The following is a 17,280-nucleotide window of genomic DNA, read 5'->3' as shown; positions in this document are numbered from 1 at the left end:
ACTTGAAATGGCTCTCTGTGTGTTCAGGCCCTGCAGTGCCTGGCCTAGTTTTAGGGAGCCTCACTAGGTGTGCCTGCCCTTTCCTCCTTTTTGCTGGCCCTTAACTGGCATCCATGTGGACTATTGCTGGGCCTTTACTGGCATCCATGTTGACTACTGCTGGGCCTTTACTGGCATCCATGTTGACTATTGCTGGGCCTTTACTGGCATCCATGTTGACTACTGCTGGGCCTTTACTGGCATCCATGTTGACTACTGCTGACTACTGTGGTGCCTGTCCTTGCCTCCATGTTGGCTACTGCTGGGCCTTAACTGGCATCCATGTTGCCTACTGTTGCTCCTGCCTGGCCTCCATGTTGGTTACTGTTGCTCCTGCCTGGCCTCCATGTTGGTTGCTGTTGCTCCTGCCTGGCCTCCATGTTGGCTATTGCTGTTCCCGGCAGTTCTCTGTGTGTTCTATGCCATGCAGTTTTTGGCCTAATTTTGGGGAGGCTCACTTTCTTCCTCACTCACTTTTAATGGTTCTCTGTGAGCTCACTGCCATGCTAGGTCTGGTATAATTTTTGGAAGGCTGACTGGCTACCTCTTCTACCTTGTTCACTCTGTCCTCACCGCTATGCTTTGTCAGGTTGAATTTTTGGGTGGCTCATGATCAACTACCTCTGTTTTATTGGTTCCCTGTGTTCGCAATGCCATGCTGTTTCAGGCTGAGTTTTTGGGTGGTCCCTATGCCTACCTCTGTTTTAACCAGGCTGTTGCACAGAATTAGGCATAATGGTGCCATTAGGCAGCCTCAGAGTCATGCATACATGCTGCCCCTGCTGTTTCCTGTCTATTTCCATTGTGTTTCCATCAATTTCTGAGGTTGACAGGTTTTCAAACGACCTTCTCTCAACCAAACTTGAGTCCCCTCAAAAAATGCTTAAGTCTTCCATTGACTTCAATGGGTTTCGTTACTCGAAATGAGCACTCGAGAATTGGGAAATACTCAGCTCGAGTAACGAGCTACCGAGCATTTTAGTACTCGATCATCACTAATTAAGTCATAATAATGAGTTCCATTGTTGTCAATGGAAAATCTCCATTAGTCCACACAAAATAGGAAAACTCCTCTGTCAATTTGACAGCTGTTAACATATTTAACATGTTCTTTATTTTCCGCTGATTTTAGGATGATAGAACCGCAAAAATTATATCAGCTCTAAAACAGAAAAAGTTCAGCCCAAAAAAATTCAAAAAATTGGACGATTTTTAAAACCAATATTAATAACATTGCTTTAAAGAAAAACAAAGCATTGATTATTTTTTTTACAGCTACCAAACATGATTGAACAAATATCCAGTGTGTGAAAAAAAAGTCATTTTGGGAAAAACATAGTGTTCTAGTTCTGCCCAGGGAAGCATTCCCAAAAGGCGCTCGTTTGGGAGAATAGCTCAGTGGTAGAGCATTTGTCTGCATATCAAGAGGAACTTGGTTCAAATCCGAGTGCCCCCTTATCATTCTTTTCAATAAAGAAATACTTTATCATTTGTTTAGTTACTAGAAATTCAAAAAAAATTTCAAAAAATGGACAGGTTTTTAAACCAATTTGAATAACACTTCTTAGGCCGGGTTTACATACGTCCGGCGGTGCGGCGGCGTTTCCCTCCGGCGCAGGAGAAAATCGCCGGAGGGAAACGCATCTTTGAACTGATCCCATTGTTTTCAATGGGATCGTTCAAAATGTGCGGCGGTGAACTAGTGGCCGCCGCATCGCCGGACCGTCGGTGCGTTAGGACGCATCTTGCAGCGCCCTGGCGGACCGCCGCTCCGGTGATGCGGCGCCGCACCAATTCAATCGAATAGAGCGCTGGTTGCCTCGCCGGGCAGGACGCATGCCGTTCGGCTCTGGCATCCGGCGTTCAGAAAAATAGTACACAAAATAAACATATATCTCCCCCTGTGTGCTCTCCTCCTCCCCTATAGTCCCCCCTTGGTCCCCCAGTAGTATATCACCCCCCCCTGTTTCTCCTCCAGTAGTATATAGCCCCCTGTTGCCCCCCCAGTAATATTTAGCTTCCCTGTGTGCTCTCCCCCAATTAGTATACAGCATTGCTGTGCGCTCTCCCCCAATAGTATATAGCCCCCCTGTGCGCTCCCCCACCTCCCATATAGCCCCCCTGTGCACTCTCCCCCTCCCATATAGCCCCCCTGTGCGCTCTCCCCTTTTAGTATATAGCCCCCCTGTGAGCTCCTCCAATTTAGTATATAGCCCCTGTGCGCTCCCCCGCAAATCCCATTGAAAATGACAGGAAAACAAACTGGGGAAAAAAATGTCAACTGATGAGCGCAACTTGTGACAACTGATGACAACTGATGGAAACTGATGGCAACTGAAAGCACTCGTTTGGGGGTATAGCTCAGTGGTAGAGCATTTGACAGCAGATCAAGAGGTTGTTGGTTCAAATCCGAGTGCCCCCTTGCATTAGTTTTCAATAAAGACGTACTTTATCATCCGTTTAGCGGCTTGAAATTCAAAGGTGATTGGGTGTAAATTAGCTGAGAGGTTACCACAAATCGATATTTACTCTATGATAATACTGAGTTCCATGGTTGCCAGTGGAAAATCTTGTTTTCGCAGGAAGACATGCGTTATAACCTGTTAAGCGAATGCACATCTAGAGGTCATCGGACAAAAATTATCCAAGCTCTTAAGTGGATACCAGTAATCGGCATATTAAGTCATAATAATGAGTTCCATCGTTGTCAATGGAAAATCTCCATTAGTCCACACAAAATAGGAAAACTCCTCTGTCCAGGGAAGCACTCCAAACAGGCACTCGTTTGGGGGTATATCTCAGTTGTAGAGCATTTGACTGCAGATCAAGAGGTCCTTGGTTCAAATCCGAGTGCCCCCTTGCCCTTCTTTTCAATAAAGAAATACTTTATCATTTGATTAGTTACTAGAAATTAAAAAAAAATTACAAAACATGGACAGGTTTTTAAACCAATTTGAAAAACACTTCTTATAAAATAAATAATTAAATGGTTGATTCTTTTTTGCAGCTACCAAACATGATTGAACAAATATCCAGTGTGTAAAGAAACTCATTTTTGAAAATATATAGGATGCTAGGTCTGCTTGGGGAAACACTCCCAAAAGGCGCTCGTTTGGGGGTATAGCTCAGTGGTGGAAATTCAAAGGTGATTGGGCGTAAATTAGCTGAGAGGTTACCACAAATCGATATTTACTCTATGATAATACTGAGTTCCATGGTTGCCAGTGGAAAATCTTGTTTTCGCAGGAAGACATGCGTTATAACCTGTTAAGCGAATGCACATCTAGAGGTCATCGGACAAAAATTAGCCAAGCTCTTAAGTGGATACCAGTAATCGGCATATTAAGTCATAATAATGAGTTCCATCGTTGTCAATGGAAAATCTCCATTAGTCCACACAAAATAGGAAAACTTCTCTGTCAATTTGACAGCCGTTAACATATTTAACATGTTCTTTATTTCCCGCTGATTTTAAGATGATAGAACCGCAGAAATTATATCAGCTCTAAAACAGAAAAAGTTCAGCCAAAAAAAATTCTAAAAATTGGACGATTTTTAAAACCAATATTAATAACATTGCTTTAAAGAAAAACAAAGCATTGATTATTTTTTTACAGCTACCAAACATGATTGAACAAATATCCAGTGTGTGAAAAAAAAAGTCATTTTGGAAAAAACTTAGTGTTCTAGGTCTGCCCAGGAAAGCACTCCGAAAAGGCGCTCGTTTGCGGGCATAGCTCAGTGATAGAGCATTTGACTGCAGATCAAGAGGTCCTTGGTTCAAATCCCAGTGCCCCCTTGCCCTTCATTTCAATAAAGAAATACTTTATCATTTGATTAGTTACTAGAAATTAAAAAAAAATTACAAAAAATGGACAGGTTTTTAAACCAATTTGAAAAACACTTCTTATAAAATAAATAATTAAATGGTTGATTCTTTTTTGCAGCTACCAAACATGATTGAACAAATATCCAGTGTGTAAAGAAACTCATTTTTGAAAATATATAGAATGCTAGGTCTGCTTGGGGAAACACTCCCAAAAGGCGCTCATTTGGGGGTATAGCTCAGTGGTAGAGCATTTGACTGCAGATCAAGAGGTCCTTGGTTCAAATCCGAGTGCCCCCTTGCCTTAATTTTCAATAAAGACGTACTTTATCATCCGTTTAGCGGCTGGAAATTCAAAGGTGATTGGGCGTAAATTAGCTGAGAGGTTACCACAAATCGATATTTACTCTATGATAATACTGAGTTCCATGGTTGCCAGTGGAAAATCTTGTTTTCGCAGGAAGACATGCGTTATAACCTGTTAAGCGAATGCACATCTAGAGGTCATCGGACAAAAATTAGCCAAGCTCTTAAGTGGATACCAGTAATCGGCATATTAAGTCATAATAATGAGTTCCATCGTTGTCAATGGAAAATCTCCATTAGTCCACACAAAATAGGAAAACTCCTCTGTCAATTTGACAGCCGTTAACATATTTAACATGTTCTTTATTTTCCGCTGATTTTAGGATGATAGAACCGCAGAAATTATATCAGCTCTAAAACAGAAAAAGTTCAGCCAAAAAAAAATTCAAAAAATTGGACGATTTTTAAAACCAATATTAATAACATTGCTTTAAAGAAAAACAAAGCATTGATAATTTTTTTTACAGCTACCAAACATGATTGAACAAATATCCAGTGTGTGAAAAAAAAGTCATTTTGGAAAAAACTTAGTGTTCTAGGTCTGCCCAGGGAAGCACTCCGAAAAGGCGCTTGTTTGCGGGCATAGCTCAGTGGTAGAGCATTTGACTGCAGATCAAGAGGTCCTTGGTTCAAATCCCAGTGCCCCCTTGCCCTTCTTTTCAATAAAGAAATACTTTATCATTTGATTAGTTACTAGAAATTAAAAAAAAATTACAAAACATGGACAGGTTTTTAAACCAATTTGAAAAACACTTCTTATAAAATAAATAATTAAATGGTTAATTCTTTTTTGCAGCTACCAAACATGATTGAACAAATATCCAGTGTGTAAAGAAACTCATTTTTGAAAATATATAGGATGCTAGGTCTGCTTGGGGAAACACTCCCAAAAGGCGCTCGTTTGGGGGTATAGCTCAGTGGTGGAAATTCAAAGGTGATTGGGCGTAAATTAGCTGAGAGGTTACCACAAATCGATATTTACTCTATGATAATACTGAGTTCCATGGTTGCCAGTGGAAAATCTTGTTTTCGCAGGAAGACATGCGTTATAACCTGTTAAGCGAATGCACATCTAGAGGTCATCGGACAAAAATTAGCCAAGCTCTTAAGTGGATACCAGTAATCGGCATATTAAGTCATAATAATGAGTTCCATCGTTGTCAATGGAAAATCTCCATTAGTCCACACAAAATAGGAAAACTTCTCTGTCAATTTGACAGCCGTTAACATATTTAACATGTTCTTTATTTCCCGCTGATTTTAAGATGATAGAACCGCAGAAATTATATCAGCTCTAAAACAGAAAAAGTTCAGCCAAAAAAAATTCAAAAAATTGGACGATTTTTAAAACCAATATTAATAACATTGCTTTAAAGAAAAACAAAGCATTGATTATTTTTTTACAGCTACCAAACATGATTGAACAAATATCCAGTGTGTGAAAAAAAAAGTCATTTTGGAAAAAACTTAGTGTTCTAGGTCTGCCCAGGGAAGCACTCCGAAAAGGCGCTCGTTTGCGGGCATAGCTCAGTGGTAGAGCATTTGACTGCAGATCAAGAGGTCCTTGGTTCAAATCCCAGTGCCCCCTTGCCCTTCATTTCAATAAAGAAATACTTTATCATTTGATTAGTTACTAGAAATTAAAAAAAAATTACAATAAATGGACAGGTTTTTAAACCAATTTGAAAAACACTTCTTATAAAATAAATAATTAAATGGTTGATTCTTTTTTGCAGCTACCAAACATGATTGAACAAATATCCAGTGTGTAAAGAAACTCATTTTTGAAAATATATAGAATGCTAGGTCTGCTTGGGGAAACACTCCCAAAAGGCGCTCATTTGGGGGTATAGCTCAGTGGTAGAGCATTTGACTGCAGATCAAGAGGTCCTTGGTTCAAATCCGAGTGCCCCCTTGCCTTAATTTTCAATAAAGATGTACTTTATCATCCGTTTAGCGGCTGGAAATTCAAAGGTGATTGGGCATAAATTAGCTGAGAGGTTACCACAAATCGATATTTACTCTATGATAATACTGAGTTCCATGGTTGCCAGTGGAAAATCTTGTTTTCGCAGGAAGACATGCGTTATAACCTGTTAAGCGAATGCACATCTAGAGGTCATCGGACAAAAATTAGCCAAGCTCTTAAGTGGACACCAGTAATCGGCATATTAAGTCATAATAATGAGTTCCATCGTTGTCAATGGAAAATCTCCATTAGTCCACACAAAATAGGAAAACTCCTCTGTCAATTTGACAGCCGTTAACATATTTAACATGTTCTTTATTTTCCGCTGATTTTAGGATGATAGAACCGCAGAAATTATATCAGCTCTAAAACAGAAAAAGTTCAGCCAAAAAAAAATTCAAAAAATTGGACGATTTTTAAAACCAATATTAATAACATTGCTTTAAAGAAAAACAAAGCATTGATAATTTTTTTTACAGCTACCAAACATGATTGAACAAATATCCAGTGTGTGAAAAAAAAAGTCATTTTGGAAAAAACTTAGTGTTCTAGGTCTGCCCAGGGAAGCACTCAAAAAAAGTGCTCATTTGCGGGTATAGCTCAGTGGAAGAGCATTTGACTGCAGATCAAGAGGTCCTTGGTTCAAATCCCAGTGCCCCCTTGCCCTTCTTTTCAATAAAGAAATACTTTATCATTTGATTAGTTACTAGAAATTAAAAAAAAATTACAAAAAATGGACAGGTTTTTAAACCAATTTGAAAAACACTTCTTATAAAATAAATAATTAAATGGTTGATTCTTTTTTGCAGCTACCAAACATGATTGAACAAATATCCAGTGTGTAAAGAAACTCATTTTTGAAAATATATAGGATGCTAGGTTTGCTTGGGGAAACACTCCCAAAAGGCTCTTTTTTGGGGGTATAGCTCAGTGGTAGAGCCTTTGACTGCAGATCAAGAGGTCCTTGGTTCAAATCCGAGTGCCCCCTTGCCTTAATTTTCAATAAAGACATACTTTATCATCCGTTTAGCGGCTGGAAATTCAAAGGTGATTGGGCGTTAATTAGCTGAGAGGTTACCACAAATCGATATTTACTCTATGATAATACTGAGTTCCATGGTTGCCAGTGGAAAATCTTGTTTTCGCAGGAAGACATGCGTTATAACCTGTTAAGCGAATGCACATCTAGAGGTCATCGGACAAAAATTAGCCAAGCTCTTAAGTGGACACCAGTAATCGGCATATTAAGTCATAATAATGAGTTCCATCGTTGTCAATGGAAAATCTCCATTAGTCCACACAAAATAGGAAAACTCCTCTGTCAATTTGACAGCCGTTAACATATTTAACATGTTCTTTATTTTCCGCTGATTTTAGGATGATAGAACCGCAGAAATTATATCAGCTCTAAAACAGAAAAAGTTCAGCCAAAAAAAAATTCAAAAAATTGGACAATTTTTAAAACCAATATTAATAACATTGCTTTAAAGAAAAACAAAGCATTGATAATTTTTTTTACAGCTACCAAACATGATTGAACAAATATCCAGTGTGTGAAAAAAAAAGTCATTTTGGAAAAAACTTAGTGTTCTAGGTCTGCCCAGGGAAGCATTCAGAAAAGGCGCTCGTTTGGGGGTGTAGCTCAGTGGTAGAGCATTTGACTGTAGATCAAGAGGTCCTTGGTTCAAATCCGAGTGCCCTCTTGCCCTTCTTTTCAATAAAGAAATACTTTATCATTTGATTAGTTACTAGAAATTAAAAAAAAATTACAAAAAATGGACAGGTTTTTAAACCAATTTGAAAAAACCTTCTTATAAAATAAATAATTAAATGGTTGATTCTTTTTTGCAGCTACCAAACATGATTGAACAAATATCCAGTGTGTAAAGAAACTCATTTTTGAAAATATATAGGATGCTAGGTCTGCTTGGGGAAACACTCCCAAAAGGCACTCGTTTGGGGGTATAGCTCAGTGGTAGAGCATTTGACTGCAGGTCAAGAGGTCCTTGGTTCAAATCCAAGTGCCCCCTTGCATTAATTTTTAATAAAGACGTACTTTATCATCCGTTTAGCGGCTGGAAATTCAAAGGTGATTGGGCGTAAATTAGCTGAGAGGTTACCACAAATCGATATTTACTCTATGATAATACTGAGTTCCATGGTTGCCAGTGGAAAATCTTGTTTTCGCAGGAAGACATGCGTTATAACCTGTTAGGGGAATGCACATCTAGAGGTCATCGGACAAAAATTAGCCAAGCTCTTAAAGGGATAGTGTCACTTTTTTTTTTCTTTTTCCTTTAAATGTAATTATAAAAAATAAGTGGTTTGGTATTTTTTTTTTTTTATTTTGCCTGTAGTATCAATGTTTTATAACCTTGTAATGCTGGCCACTGGGGGCTGCCATGTTGAATAGCATTTGTGTATGGTGTCTTTGCACGACACTTACACAGATGCTGTACGGCACACACATAACATTGAAGTGAACGGGACGGAGTCCGTCCCGTTTACTTACATTGTGCTTCATAAGCTGCGTGCTAGGCATATTCAAAGGCATGCGTAGTACACAGCTGGGGGAGGGCGATGGCGCCATTTTAGAGGAGCCTGCTCCTGGAAGTTCTGTGAAAAGTACTGAGAGTGGCTGAAAGTTACTTGAACTGTGGTTTACAGTTTGCTTGCTGCTGCTTCTTCACCATAAGTCCCTGGTTTTATGGTCCTTCTCTGTACTAACTCCCTGAACTTGTTGCTTGTCTGTGTGCCGCTGCTGCCTCGGTCTGTGTTCCCCCTGCTTCCCCCATCTGTATGCCGCTGCTTTTCCCGATCTGTATACTGCTGCTCTCCCCGATCTGTATACCACTGCTCTCCCCGATCTGTATACCGCTGCTCTCCCCGATCTGTATACCGCTGCTCTCCCGGATCTGTATACCGCTGCTCCCCTGTCTGTATGCCGCCGCTCTTCCCGATCTGTATACTGCTGCTGTCCCCGATCTGTATATCGCTGCTCCCCCGTCTGTATGCCGCTGCTCCCCCCGTCTGTATGCCGCTGCCCTCCCTGATCTGTATACCTGCCGCTGCTCTCCCCGATCTGTATGCAGCTTCTCCCTCCTGTATGCCGCTTCTCCCTCCTGTCTGTATGCCGCTTCTCCCTCCTGTTGTATGGCGCTTCTCCCTCCCTCCTGTCTGTTTGCCGCTTCTCCCATCTGTCTGTATGCCGCTTCTCCCATCTGTCTGTATGCCGCTTCTCCCTCCCTCCTGTCTGTATGCCGCTTCTCCCTCCCTCCTGTATGCCGCTTCTCCCTCCTGTCTGTATGCCGCTTCTCCCTCCTGTCTGTATGGCGCTTCTCCCTCCCTCCTGTCTGTTTGCCGCTTCTCCCATCTGTCTGTATGCCGCTTCTCCCTCCTGTCTGTATGCCGCTTCTCCCTCCCTCCTGTATGCCGCTCTCCCTCCTGTCTGTATGCCGCTTCTCCCATTTGTATGTATGGAGCTTCTCCCTCCCTCCTGTCTGTATGCCTCTTCTCCTATCGGTCTGTATGCCGCTTCTCCCTCCTGTCTGTATGCCGCTTCTCCCATCTGTCTGTATGGCGCTTCTCCCTCCCTCCTGTCTGTATGCCGCTTCTCCCATCTGTCTGTATGGCGCTTCTCCCTCCCTCCTGTCTGTATGCCGCTTCTCCCTCCTGTATGGCGCTTCTCCCCCCCTCCTGTATGCCGCTTCTCCCATCTGTCTGTATGGCGCTTCTCCCTCCCTCCTGTCTGTATGCCTCTTCTCCTATCGGTCTGTATGGCGCTTTTCCCTCCCTCCTGTATGCCGCTTCTCCCTCCCTCCTGTATGCCGCTTCTCCCATCTGTCTGTAAGGTGCTTCTCCCTCCTGTCTGTATGCCTCTTCTCCCATCTGTCTGTATGGCGCTTCTCCCTCCCTCCTGTCTGTATGCCGCTTCTCCCATCTGTCTGTATGCCGCTTCTCCCATCTGTCTGTATGCCGCTTCTCTCTCCTGTATGGCTCTTCTCCCTCCCTCCTGTATGCCGCTTCTCCCTCCCTCCTGTATGGCGCTTTTCCCTCCCTCCTGTATGCCGCTTCTCCCATCTGTCTGTATGGTGCTTCTCCCTCCCTCCTGTCTGTATGGCGCTTCTCCCTCCTGTCTGTATGGCGCTTCTCCCTCCCTCCTGTATGCCGCTTCTCCCTCCCTCCTGTCTGTATGGCGCTTCTCCCTCCTGTCTGTATGGCGCTTCTCCCTCCCTCCTGTATGCCGCTTCTCCCTCCCTCCTGTATGGCGCTTCTGCCTCCTGTCTGTATGGCGCTTCACCCTCCCTCCTGTATGCCGCTTCTCCCTCCCTCCTGTATGGCGCTTCTCCCTCCCTCCTGTATGCCGCTTCTCCCTCCCTCCTGTATGCCGCTTTTCCCATCTGTCTGTATGGCGCTTCTACCTCCTGTATGCCGCTTCTCCCTCCCTCCTGTATGCCGCTTCTCCCTCCCTCCTGTATGCCGCTTCTCCCTCCCTCCTTTATGCCGCTTCTCCCTCCTGTCTGTATGCCGCTTCTCCCTCCCTCCTGTATGCCGCTTCTCCCTCCTGTCTGTATGCCGCTTCTCCCTCCCTCCTGTATGCCGCTTCTGCCTCCCTCTTGTCTGTATGCCGCTTCTCCCTCCCTCCTGTATGCCGCTTCTGCCTCCCTCTTGTCTGTATGCCGCTTCTCCCTCCCTCCTGTATGGCGCTTCTCCCTCCCTCCTGTATGCCGCTTCTCCCTCCCTCCTGTATGCCGCTTCCTCCTCCCTCCTTTATGGCGCTTCTCCCTCCCTCCTGTATGCCGCTTCTCCCTCCCTCCTGTATGCCGCTTCTCCCATCTGTCTGTATGGCGCTTCTCCCTCCCTCCTGTATGCCGCTTCTCCCTCCCTCCTGTATGCCGCTTCTCCCTCCCTCCTGTATGCCGCTTTTCCCATCTGTCTGTATGGCGCTTCTCCCTCCCTCCTGTATGCCGCTTCTCCCTCCTGTCTGTATGCCGCTTCACCCTCCCTCCTGTATGCCGCTTCTCCCTCGCTCCTGTATGCCGCTTCTCCCTCCTGTCTGTATGCCGCTTCTCCCTCCCTCCTGTCTGTATGCCGCTTCTCCCTCCATCTGTATGCCGCTTCTCCCTCTCTCCTGTATGCCGCTTCTCCCTCCCTCCTGTATGCCGCTTCTCCCTCCTGTCTGTATGCCGCTTCTCCCTCCCTCCTGTCTGTATGCCGCTTCTCCCTCCATCTGTCTGTATGGCGCTTTTCCCTCCCTCCTGTATGCCGCTTCTCCCTCCTGTCTGTATGCCGCTTCTCCCTCCTGTCTGTATGCCGCTTCTCCCTCCTGTCTGTATGCCGCTTCTCCCATCTGTCTGTATGGCGCTTCTCCCTCCCTCCTGTCTGTATGCCGCTTCTCCCATCTGTCTGTATGGCGCTTCTCCCTCCCTCCTGTATGCCGCTTCTCCCTCCCTCCTGTATGCCGCTTCTCCCTCCCTCCTGTATGCCGCTTCTCCCATCTGTCTGTATGGCGCTTCTCCCTCCCTCCTGTATGCCGCTTCTCCCATCTGTCTGTATGGCGCTTCTCCCTCCCTCCTGTATGGCGCTTCTCCCTCCCTCCTGTATGCTGCTTCTCCCTCCCTCCTGTCTGTATGCCGCTTCTCCCTCCTGTCTGTATGCCGCTTCTCCCTCCTGTCTGTATGCCGCTTCTCCCTCCTGTCTGTATGCCGCTTCTCCCTCCCTCCTGTATGCCGCTTCTCCCATCTGTCTGTATGGCGCTTCTCCCTCCCTCCTGTATGGCTCTTCTCCCTCCCTCCTGTATGCCGCTTCTCCCTCCCTCCTGTATGCCGCTTCTCACATCTGTCTGTATGGCGCTTCTCCCTCCTTTCTATATACTGCTGCTGTCCCCTGCCCCTCTTGCTATGTGCCCCTGCTCTCCTCCATATATGTGCTGCTGCCCACTCAGTGGGAGTCTTATACAGTACAGTGTTCTGTGTTATTACCTGAGCTCCTCCTGCAGCTGTAAATCGTCGGATCCCCAGTGCAGCCACTGCCCGATCAGAGCACTCACTTTGGCTCAGCTCCCTGCCCTGTACTCGGCTCATGTGACTGTGACCCCACAATAACTGAGTACAGGGCAGGGAACTGAGTGTCCTGATCGGGAAGTTGCTGCACTGGGGATCTGACAATCTACAGCTGCAGGAGGAGCTCAGGTAATAACACAGATCTCTTATGTCCATAGCGAAGCAATTTGTTGTAAATTACAAGTTGTAATGATTAACTGTAACTCCTATCATTGGAGCTGATGATGTGTTTGGTGTATTCCCCTATAGTTATATAATCACTGTGGAGGATATTGCATGTGTATGCTGGGAGTTATTGTCGGGTCCAAGCCAGATAAGGTACCAGTACATACATGTATTATCCCCCACAGTGATTATATAGGAATAAACCAAACTATCAGCTCCCAGGACAGAAGTTACTGTTATCCAGAACTATTGGCAACTATTTGTTACACTGCAATAGATACATCTGCACAGACAGGAAATATTGTAACCAATCACTGACTGCAGCAAAGGAGTTACAGTTGCTTATTACAGCCAGCAACTCTTGTGTCACTGAGGTGGCTGCATTTGGCAGAGCAAAGTGTCTCTCCTACTCTTTTTTAATTGGTACAATTAGCCCCCATATACACCAGAGAGCCATAGCCGGTACTCTCCTGTGTGTGTGTAAATAAATAAATAAATATATATATATATATATATATATATATATATGTATATATATATATACACACACACACACACACACAGATATAGATACATACAGGAGATAGATAGATAGATAGATAGATATATACACACATACATGCAAGAGCCATATATATATACACACATAGTTCCACAATGGAGTGCATTTTTTCCACTGAAGGACGTGCTATAGATCTCTTTGTGTGTGTGTATATATATATATACATACATATTGTCGAGGTGCCTTCCCAAAGAAGGCCTACTGTTGTTGGCTGTCTCCTAATTAAGTTGGAGAATGGGTCCGGATCCCCTCTCCCACACCATGCACTTAGAATGAAGACACAGACAACGTATCTTGCAAACAAGTCTGGTGTAAATGGGCCCAGTTTTTATTATGGTGATCACATTTTATAGACAGATAAAATATAGGGTGGTAACAAATGCTAATAAGGCATAGATGAGGCGGTGCTAGTGATTTAGATATTCAGTCATGCGCAATAGCATCTATATTAGTATCCATTATTATTATTCAAAAAGGTTAGAATAACACATTCTGTGCAATGATACTTTCACATTATTCCCACTGTAACAGACAGGCAACTTTCCTCTGAGAACGGCCTTGAACACTGATAAACATGTCTCTGAGGGAAATAGTTCTTGAGACAAAACATTCTTTCTAGTGTCATATCAGAAGTTTTCTAAGGTAAGCAATGTTCCAACTATCTCTGAGAACCCACCTTTATTTATACAGAAAAAAACCAATGGATATGAATGTAAAATGCAAAGTCATACACTATATACGTCGTCAACTTCAAAAAACTAATAACTACGGATATATTTTGACAGATATGGTATTAAATGTTCAATTAAAATTGTTTACATAAGGATGTTGATACATACATAAGGATGCTAAAAAACATTTGTTATCTGCTTATGAGAATTATAGAATAACATTTATTATCTGCTGGGAACAGGTTCAGTCACATAGGAGAGTTCCATAATCTCGAGACCAGCTGTATATCCTTGAACAAGTTCAGTGAAAGTTCCATGAGAAAAAGTCTTATTGTTTCTTTCAAACTTTGGATGGAAAAGGATTTATTTTTCTTTCAAACTTTGGATGGATTAACTCATTCCTCTCAGTGTCCCCCCTTTTTGGCGATGATGAAGAAATCTGGGTCCTGGACAGGATTAAATCCCAGTATGCACCCTAAACACTCTCTGACCGGCGAGGGTTGTCAGGGTGCGGATGCTTCTGGGTCCAACACCATCACCTAGAGCCACATGGGCATATCCTCCTCCAAGAAATTTCCTCATCATAACGCCAATCTAGAAGGAAAAGAAACAAACATCATTACTTATAGAGTATAAGATTTAGTCTTTGTAACTTTCTGACAACAACAGCATAATCCTTTGATTATACAATAGACCAATAAAAGAAACAACATGATCTGAAAAACTGTTTGTAGTATTCCCATGAACCATCCTCCCATACCATTGAACCAATTTGCAGGATTTAAGCTAGCTAATGCCCCTGACCACCATTTATCCTGGTCTGACAGAATCATCTCATCATGTTTTTTCCTTAGTTGTGCAATTTTATCCAGTCCTGCTGTGATTTGCACTATTCCCTGATCATTTACATAATGACAACATGTAGGGCCAACTACCTGACACATCCCCCCTTGAGCAGCAGTCAGAAAATCAAGCACCACAGTGTGCTGGTTAGTAACTACCATAAGTTGCCTCTGTACTGCTACTGAGGTGTTGAGTATATCCAGTATGTCAAATATCTGATCATCTAAATAGTCTGTGGCTCCAACTAATTTGTCCCAAGTTTGCATCACCATAAGATACAGAAATAAAGTACTAAAAAATTTGTTGAGAGTTATAGATGGCGGAACAAACTTACAGCAGATGAGATAGGTAGGTCTGCAATAACCGAAAGAAAATACTAAACAATGGGTGAGTCTGTACAGTATACATAAATATACAGCTTAGTTACAACAAAACAAATAAAAGCTTATTATCAATACCCAAAATAACATATATATATGACAAATACCTCTCCGGATTTTATCAAAATAACCAAACCTTATTGTCTTATCACTGTATATAACAGACGTGACTCTATAACAAGGACTTTACCACTTCGGTATCATGTGGGTATTGGAAAGTCACAACAACTAACTTTAAAGAGTTTCTGAAAAAGGAAAGTTTAGATGTGAGCAAATCTTATCTCATGGCAAAATTAAAATAAAAAGTTGATTGACACATAAACTAAAAACAGCACAACAGGTAAATGCAATAAAATCTCCACAATGTGACCTACTATGTAACCACTAGATTCACTTATAATAACTAGATAGTGAATTCACAATCTTCAGTACGGGATTCTCAAAATTTCCACTTCTTTTTAGTCTTTTTACTTCATTTTGTACCTAGAAAACATCTTTATGATTAGATCACACAGGTCTAATGACTGGTCGCATGGTCACATCTCTTCCTGTACATAATCATATAGTATAATACATACACCAATAATATGAAGTAACTTGGCTCTTATTACCGATATAATATTTGGATCCTACTGAATTGTCTCTTGTCTGACTGAGATCATCACATATTACACATAAAATAACCACCATAGAAATAAAAGCAAAGTGTAAACGATACATCACCTAAGGTTTCAAAGCCTTTTTAGAATAATATATCATATGATCCTTTTTGTAATAGTAGCATTGGTATGGATCCTTTATCCTTAAACCCATCTTTTGACTGACAGGCCTCTTTACAGACACTTGGACTCTTGGCCTCAGTTATATCGCTTCTTTTAAGGCCACTAGTATCACCTCAGACATTGGCTTTGTTGTCTCCCATAGCTTTGGCTGACCTGTAAAGAAGACACCAATACAAACAAGGACACACCTATATAGGCCACCTGTAGCAGGTGGATGACGTCCACTTACATTCCCTGAAACAGGCAGGAAGATGACAGACTATGCAGACAGGCACTTTACCGTGTTACTTACAGTAGGTTATGGCAGGTGTAGACAATACAGCCGTACACAACCCTCTCTGCTATATTTGTTGTCCCCTGGGCCGCCCAATGTGAGGATACTACACCACATTACACATGGCTTCCTTCTGCTGGTTTTGTCAGACAACTTACAGTGGGATACAAGGCAGGCGGCAAACACAGTTACTTACTTACTGTCTGACTGCCATCTTTACCCTGTACCTCCTCTCCATCCGCTGGTCTCACAGCTTGTTGCTGATTGTTTCTGGAAAAGACTTAAAAACAAACAGATCCACATCTCCTCCTCCACCTGTACACTATGTACGGTTACCTCAGGAAGAGACTGGAAACATCTCCCCATTCCCTTGTACGCTTTGTACGCTGTTACCTTGGGAAGAGCACAGAAACCACAGCATCACCAGCTTCATCCATCACCCTTTTTGGCATCAGGGTTTGTCTGCGTGAACGTTGCGTCAGCCACTCTATGGCAGCTTTTTTTCAAGTGCTTTTGGTAAGCCCAGGGACCAAACAAATCTCTAATTTGCCAATTAACCCATAATGGTGGGCTTCATATAGACATCTGCACAGTTACCTTCAACCATCCTACATGTCTTAGTGATTGTCCTCACCTCCAGCTTATGGCAGGAGCAGTTTCTGCAGTGGAACGTCACTCTGCATGGCGGTAACATATATCCTTGCGTCTTGTGTCATCCATCTTGAAAAGTCTGAGATAATCTACAATGAAAACTTTTAAACTTTCATTAATATTTGGGCTTTCAATTACATTTTCATCTTTCACAATTTAAAATATCAAAATTGGCTACTCCATCAAAATGGGCTGCTATATATATTGGGGGGCATAAGGAGTGCAGACTGGAGCCATGGATATGGGTTTGGCTTTACTAGGGATAAAACAATACATATATATTCATGAGCTAGTCTGCCATAACCCTAAAAATAAAGACATTAAAAAAACAATTAAACATTGTACACTTGTCCCATATTAACCTTCTTTTGATTAAAAAAAGTAAATAAATCAGCTGAAATGAATATTCCTTCAATCCGCTGCTCTTATCAGTAAACAGAACACTCTGTAACCTCACTTCACTTCTAACCTTGAGCAGTGAAATCATAGATACAAGAGTTAAAACTGGAAGTTTTTTTTTTTTTTTCTAACATCCTTGAAGTTACAGAAAATATCAGCGCTGTGCTCTTATGCACCAGACTGTAACCTTGGACAGTGGCCCACATACTTATTACTTAGTAGGAAAAAAACAAGTTGCGTAGAACTTATTAGGATAGATGTGTACACATATATACACATATATATATATAT

At 42.5% G+C, this 17,280-nt stretch overlaps 4 non-coding genes across 4 annotated transcripts; all 4 read left to right on the top strand.

Moving 5' to 3' along the window:
* Positions 1–4,093: 4,093 nt before the first annotated feature.
* On the top strand, positions 4,094–4,165 carry TRNAC-GCA (transfer RNA cysteine (anticodon GCA)). Its single transcript has one exon. It is a non-coding gene; the product is annotated as a tRNA-Cys (tRNA).
* A 1,909-nt stretch (positions 4,166–6,074) lies between these two features.
* Positions 6,075–6,146, top strand: TRNAC-GCA (transfer RNA cysteine (anticodon GCA)). The gene has a single exon. It is a non-coding gene; the product is annotated as a tRNA-Cys (tRNA).
* Positions 6,147–7,116: 970 nt separating this feature from the next.
* Positions 7,117–7,188, top strand: TRNAC-GCA (transfer RNA cysteine (anticodon GCA)). The gene has a single exon. It is a non-coding gene; the product is annotated as a tRNA-Cys (tRNA).
* A 643-nt stretch (positions 7,189–7,831) lies between these two features.
* TRNAY-GUA (transfer RNA tyrosine (anticodon GUA)) lies at positions 7,832–7,903 on the top strand. Its single transcript has one exon. It is a non-coding gene; the product is annotated as a tRNA-Tyr (tRNA).
* Positions 7,904–17,280: the final 9,377 nt, after the last annotated feature.

The sequence above is a fragment of the Dendropsophus ebraccatus genome, chromosome 7 (assembly GCF_027789765.1).
Source record: "Dendropsophus ebraccatus isolate aDenEbr1 chromosome 7, aDenEbr1.pat, whole genome shotgun sequence".
Classification (NCBI taxonomy): Eukaryota; Metazoa; Chordata; class Amphibia; order Anura; family Hylidae; genus Dendropsophus; species Dendropsophus ebraccatus.
This window is presented reverse-complemented; position numbering and strand designations above follow the sequence as displayed.